The sequence below is a fragment of the Peromyscus leucopus genome, chromosome 23, assembly GCF_004664715.2.
Source record: "Peromyscus leucopus breed LL Stock chromosome 23, UCI_PerLeu_2.1, whole genome shotgun sequence".
In the NCBI taxonomy this organism is placed as follows: Eukaryota; Metazoa; Chordata; class Mammalia; order Rodentia; family Cricetidae; genus Peromyscus; species Peromyscus leucopus.
This window is the reverse complement of record NC_051082.1, coordinates 20,884,804-20,891,182: the sequence shown is the minus strand read 5'-3', so window position 1 is coordinate 20,891,182 and position 6,379 is coordinate 20,884,804.

Below are 6,379 nucleotides of genomic sequence, written 5' to 3'. Positions count from 1 at the left end.
TTTTTTTTGAGAAAGGGTTTCTCTGTGTATCCCTAGCTATCCTGTAACTCACTCTGTAGAGCAGGCTGGCCTCGAATTCCACATGCTTCTGACTCCCCAGTGCTGGAATTAAAGGTATACACCATCACTGCCCAGTTAGATAATTGATTTTCAAACATAATATAGTGTATTACTGCTTTTCAATATGACTGTGAATTATATCGCTGAAATGCTTTTATATTACCATTCTTTAATCTTAATTTAGGGGTTGTAAAATTGGAGCCGATAACATTATACAGTAGATTAAATCAATAAAATTCATGTTGTGTGTTGTTTTTCCTCTTACGAAATTACTTTATATAGGTAGCTTAAAGGTGAAATCTCTATTTGAACTCATGGTTCCAGGGGTCCAGTGTATTGTGGTTGGGAAGGAATTCAGGACAGCTCAGTTTATATCACGGTAGATTGGGGTAGAGATCAAGACAGAAAGTAGCTAAGATACATTTCCAGTGACCAACTTTTTCTAGTTTCACATTTCCTAAAGCTTCCTTAACCTCCCCAAATGACATCACCGAGTCCCAAACATTAAAAACCATGAACACAGAGGGGAAATTTCAGATTCAAGCCGCAACATTCTGTCAGTGGACCAAAATGGTATGGCTATCTCATAATGCAAGATGGATTTACTCCATTTACAAAAGTCCCCAGGCTGTATCAGTTCTCACATTTTCTCCAAGTCTAAGTCCAAAGTATCTTGTGTCTGAAAACAAACTCCTAGCTGTGATCCCTTGTAAAATAAAATTAATTTAAAAAAAACCAAAATTTTGTATATCCAAGATAAAATACCAGAAATCAAACCTCTTTAAAGAGAGGATTTGGGAGCACAGGTAGAAGAGGGATTGGACCAAACCAAGACTGAAACCCAGCAGGGAAATCTCCATGTTGGAGCGTCCGGGCCACATGTTGGTATCATCTGCACTCCAGTGGGTAGCCTCATCTCTGTGGCCTCTCTCTTAGACTGGCTTCATTCATTCTGCATTCTGTACCTTTGCTCAAAAAACCTTTCTTTCTTTTTTTTTTTAAATGAATCTTTTTTTAAAAAAATATGTATTTATTTATTATGTATACAGCATGTATGACTACAGGCCAGAAGAGGGCACCAGATCTCATTACAGATGGCTGTGAGCCACCATGTGGTTCCTGGGAATTGAACTCAGGACCGCTGGAAGAGCAGTCAGTGCTCTTAACCTCTGAGCCATCTCTCCAGCCCCCAGAAAACATTTCTTGTTCCCAGCATCTTCAATGTTGATGCTTTGAAGCATTAGCCTTTGCTTTCCTTGTGACAGGGTCTCATGATGTATCCTTGGGTGGCCTGAAACTTGTTATGTAGACCAGGTTGGTCTCAAAAGTAAAAAGTACAGACATCTACCGGGCTCTGCCTCCCACGTGCTGGGATTAGTGCATTCCTCACAATGCTCGGTTTTTAGCTTCATTCTTGCAGCTTCATTCACTGTCCTCTTCTGTAGTCAGTTTGACCTTGGTACACATTGCCTGGGTTCTAAGCCCTTTCTTAAAAATCCCAGTGGGAGTTGTAGTGACCCTGCATATCTGCAAAACTAGCACCACGTGAATGATGTCATAGTCAACCACCAGCTGGAGGAGTAGGGTTCACTCTTGGAGTATTATTATAACAACTTCTAAGTGCGTAGGAACCTGAACCCAGGAAAACACTACTTTGGGTGGTCTTGTGGTAGCAGGGTACCTGAGTGGCACTCTCTTCTCAAAGAAAAGACTTTCAAATGAGTTTACAATGTGAGATCCTGGATCCTAAGGTAGGTGGCATTTGGCCAATTTCCTATTGTCCCATGCAAAGTACTTGGTTCCTCTTTAACAGGTACAAATTTCCTTAACAATAAAAATTTCATATACATGACTTTTAATTCAAACCTTTTCTGGCCAGGAACCATGTTTTGCAAATCATTATGCTCTGTTTGTTTTTTCTTCTAATTCTCACTGTCCACCTGACTAAAAGTGGTCGTCAATAGTCATGCCACATTTGTATGTTACCCTGTCTTGAAATTTCCTCTGGCAAATTTAATTAGTCCAACACCTTTAAACTCAGCCCCTCACAAAGTTTCAGAATGTGAACAAGATATATACAAACTCTTTCCCAGTTGTTATGATAAATGGCCTTTGGTCCAATTCCCAATAAAATTCTCCTCCCTTCTGAAATCTCATGAGCAATCTTTACTACAGATATTCTGGTTGTATTACTTACTTTTCTGTTACTGTGATAAAATACCACAAGCAAGGCATCTTATAGATGGCAGCAAGCAGATATGGCGTCTGGAGCAGGAAGCTGAGGAATCACATCCTCAACCTCAATGCCAAAGCAAGAGAGAACGAACTGGAAGTAGTGTGAGGCTATGACCTTCATAGCCTACCCCCTGACATACTTCCTCCAGCAAGGCTGCACCACCTCCCCAAATGGTACTGCCAACTGGGAACAAAGTGTTCAAATGCTCCAGCCTACGGGGGATGTTTTGTTTTCAAACCACCACACTGGTCTTCTGAGTTCCTGGCAAAGTCATCTATTAAACATTTTAGGACTTCATCTATTAAGCATTCTAGACTACAACTCTAAATTCTTCCAAATGCCTTCTTCAAGCTAGTTCAAAGGGCCTAAAAGCCTCATGGTCAGGCTTAGTCATGACAACCACACTTCTCTGGTACCAGTTTCCTTTATCGGTCCCTGTCTTGGTTACTGTTCTGTTGCTGTGATAAAATGCCATTGTCAGGGAATGATGGAAGGAAGAATTTATTTGGGCTTATGGTTCCAGAGGAATAAAAGTTCATCATCAACGGGGTGGGGGGTGGGGGGGAGTGAGGTAGCAATCAGGCATAGCAACTGGAACTGATCACTAAGGGCTTATTATCTATCCACAAACAGGAAACAGGGAGCACAAACTCACAATGGCACATGCCATGAAACTCTGAACACCCGGCATGCTTCCTCCAGCAAGGTCACACTTCCTAGGTCACGCTCCTAGCTTGAGCCACACTTCCCTAACTGGGGACCAAGCATTCAAATGCCAGACTATGGGGGACATGGTTCATTTAAGCCACTGTACTACAGACCCACATATGTACAAACCTCCCTTCTCCACCACTGTGGACAACTTAACGACACAGATAACTTACAAGAATCAAGATTTTGCTAACGGTTTTAAATAATTCAGTCTTTCGTGATGTGGAAAGTATGGTAAAGCAGTCCAGCTCAAACCATGGAAGGCTGGAAATAGGGATATGCCAGGGATGATACCCTCCAGAGGTTCCCTCCTTAGTCACCTACCTCTTCCAGCTAGCCTCTACCATCTGACGTTTCCAGCATGCCCCAACATAGCACCACAAAACAGAGAACAATCATTCAAAACACCTGTTGAAGACATTGCCTATCCAATCCACAGTGCTGTGTAAAAATTATCACTCTGCTACATTCCCATTACTTCATTAAGTTAACATGTACACAAAAGATACACATGTGTGTGTTTATATCAATCCACATGCTTTGGCATGGTTGCATGTATGTACATGTTAGGTTATATGTATAGGTGCTTGTGAGTTCTCATTCTCCATGAGTGTAAGCATATGTAAGGTCATGTGTGTTCACATGTGCATGCAAGTGCTTTAGGACCCTGAGAGCATCATCCAGGCTGGGAGCAACAGTAGCAGGGAGAGAGGTTCTAGTGCACATCTCTTCTCCAGTTGGTTGAAGAGGCCAGCACCCAGGTACCTGGGGTCTATTGCCTGAGAATGGGAAGTCCCTGCATCAGGACATAGAGATTGGTAAGCAACAATCTAGGCTGATTATTGGTTTGGTATTATAATTGGGTAGATTGTACAGTGGATAATTACCAGGTTATTTCCTTTTTAAAATTTTTATGTGTGATGATATTTCACTTGCGCTTTAACAAATAAATCTTGCCTGAAGATCAGAGTGTGGAGCTGGCCACTAGAGGCCAGGCAGTGATGGTGCACACTTTTAGTCCCAGCCCTTGGGAGGAGGAAACAGGAAGTAATACATCTGGGCAGAGAGAGGAAGTGTTAAGACTTGGTGGAGACAGGTGCTCAGCCCTTTCAGGCAGAGGGTTCGGTAGAGGTAAGAAGTCTTTCTAGTGGCTGGCTGCTCTGCTTCTCTGATCTTTCAGCATTTACTCTGATATCTGGCTCCTGGTTTTTATTATTAAGACCAATTAGAATTGGTGCTACATCTGGCATCCAACTTGTGGGGCACAAATTCACTAAAAAGCCGCTGGCCTGCGGCTTTGCAGCCACCTGTCTGCAGCCGGAGTCCCTACCCCGCTGGCCAAGTTTCTGTTTCAGCCTATCTGCAGCAAACTCCACAGGCTTTTGGGCTCCAGGCTTTTGCAGTTCCCCCGTGCAGACAGCTGGCTTGTTGGCTTCTTCTCTCCTGGTGGGCTATGGTCTCTCTCTCTGGACCTCCTCCGCAGGCTGCTGCTACACTAGGTAGCTGCCTTGAAACCCACTTGGGCTTCTACTGTTCTACACAGAAGCAGTCAGCCTCACATCTGAATTGTCATTGTAGGCAAATTTGGTGAGAGAATTGGGAATTCTCAAAGGGAAGAATTAGTTAAAAGAGAGAATTTTTTTTTCCACATTAAAAAAATGTGGGAGAGTTAGGTATAGTATGCTGGATGGTTTGAAAGTGGAGCAATTAAATGAGAGGATAATTAAATTGGATGGGATTTATGTAATGTCAATTATAAATATTATATGTTTGATCATTTTTGTTTCATCATTAAAAAAGTTGGTTAATATGAGTGCCAAGACAAAAGTTTTAGAAAAACTTATGAAAACAGATCATAGGGATATTCAGACCTAGACAGAGGAATTTAAAGGAGAACCAATCTCAACATTACATTATAAGGTTACAGAGAAACAGCCTAAGGCTTTCAAACAGCCAACCTTAGTTTATACAGTAACCTTACAGAAATTGCCAAATGATAGATAGCCGCAAGGCTGTGTAAGAGCACAATGGACTTCTGTGCAAATGTTAGATTTAAGGAGATTCAAGGAAGTGATAGTCTTATATGGCCTGCATTCACCTTTTGTGAAGCAGATGTCAAATGGTTAACTTGTAATAGAATTATCCCTCAAAACTGGAGAGACTTGGTTACAGCAGTCTTGGAGGCTGGTCCTCAATTACAATGGAGGACCTGGTGGAAAATGAGGCTACGACCATTGAACAACGAAGTAGGGCTAGAGGTATGGAAATCTCCCAAGACCAACTTTTTGGAAAGGGAGACTATGCTAATATAGAAAGGCAATCTCTATATGATGACCACACCTTGGCTTTATGCCAAGCAGCAGCCTTGAATGCTTGGGAAAGAATTGAAGAAGTAGGAAAGAAAATTGAGTCATTTACTAAAGTTATGCAGGGCCCAAAAGAAACCTTCACTGATTTCTTACAAAGACTGACTTTATTTTTATTTATTTATTTATTTATTTATTTATTTATTTATTTATTTACTTATTTACTTATTATTTATTTATTTATTTTATTTATTTATTTTTTTGGATTTTTCGAGACAGGGTTTCTCTGTGTAGCTTTGCACCTTTCCTGGAACTCACTTGGTAGCCCAGGCTGGCCTCAAACTCACAGAGATCTGCCTGGCTCTGCCTCCCAAGTGCTGGGATTAAAGGCGTGCGCCACCACCGCCCGGCACAAAGATTGACTTTAGCAGTAAAGAGAATGATACCAAATTCAGAAGCTAGACAAATAATAATTGAACCTCTGGCTTTTGAAAATGCCAGTGCTCAATGCAAAAGGGAAATTAGGCCATTAAAGGCAAGATCAGCACCCTTGAAAGAATGGATCTGAGGTACAATCAATATCGAATCTTATAACCATGATGATGCTTGGATAGACAAGGTGATTTCCAAAGGTTTGAAGAAAAATTGAAATGTCAAGTGTTTCAATGGCAGTAAACAAGGTCACCTAAGAGGGAATTATAAACAGGGCCTTCCTAGAAACACTATTTTTTTCTAAGCATAATCCCAACAGAATGCTCCTCCCTTCTGGAGTATGCAGAAGGTGTGGCAAAGGCAGACATTGAACCAATGAATGTAGATCAACAAGGGACAGACAAGGTAACCCTTTGCCATCAGCAAACCCCTTGGGGGAGCCTCTTGCAGGCCCCCATGTTAAATTCTGTTCAGTCCTTTCCTGTCATCATGGAGGAAACTCCTTCCCAGAGCAATTGAAGAACCTAATGCTTATTGTAAAAAACCAGACTGCTCTGGATGACAGAACAGCAATAGAAGAGAAAACAAAAATTTCACAAGAAATCATAAATCAAAATTGAGAAAGATTAGATTT